Consider the following 623-nt stretch of genomic DNA (forward strand, 5'->3'; position numbering starts at 1 on the left):
TACAAGATGGATTTTGGAGTTCTTCAAATGATTCAAAATTCCCAATTCGGGGGACATCCTTCTGAAAATCCACACACACATATGAAGAAGTTTGCTATGATTTGTGATATGCAAAAACAACCTCGAGTGTCTGATGATGCAGCAAGATTGAAACTATTCCCATTCTCTTTGAAAGATAGAGCATTGGATTGGCTTGATTCTTTACCTCACAACTCCATTACAAATTAGGAGCAACTTACTGATGCATTTCGTGCACAATATTTTCCACCTGGAAAAACTCAAGAATTGAGGAATCAAATGACAGCTTTCAGACCAAGAGAAGATGAAACTCTCTGTGAGTCATGGATGAGATGGAAGGAATTAGAGAGACAATGCCCACATCATGCCATTCCAAAATGGATGATAAACCAGAATTTTTACACCAATGTTACTCCTGCAATTAGAGGGATTATTGATGCTCAAACAGGAGGAGAATTTATTATGAAGCATGAAGATGAAGCTTATGAGCTATTGGAGAAAATTGCAAAGAATACTCATCTTTGGAGTAGTCCAAGAGGACCAGCTCCAACTCAAAAAAGGCAAGCTGCTGGAATGTATGATCTTGATCCATTCAACATGATTAA

At 37.9% G+C, this 623-nt stretch overlaps 1 non-coding gene across 1 annotated transcript; it reads right to left on the minus strand.

Moving 5' to 3' along the window:
* Nucleotides 1–282: 282 nt before the first annotated feature.
* Nucleotides 283–389, minus strand: LOC131181110 (small nucleolar RNA R71). The gene has a single exon (XR_009149738.1). It is a non-coding gene; the product is annotated as a small nucleolar RNA R71 (small nucleolar RNA).
* Nucleotides 390–623: the final 234 nt, after the last annotated feature.

This window comes from Hevea brasiliensis, chromosome 6, assembly GCF_030052815.1.
Source record: "Hevea brasiliensis isolate MT/VB/25A 57/8 chromosome 6, ASM3005281v1, whole genome shotgun sequence".
NCBI lineage: Eukaryota > Viridiplantae > Streptophyta > Magnoliopsida > Malpighiales > Euphorbiaceae > Hevea > Hevea brasiliensis.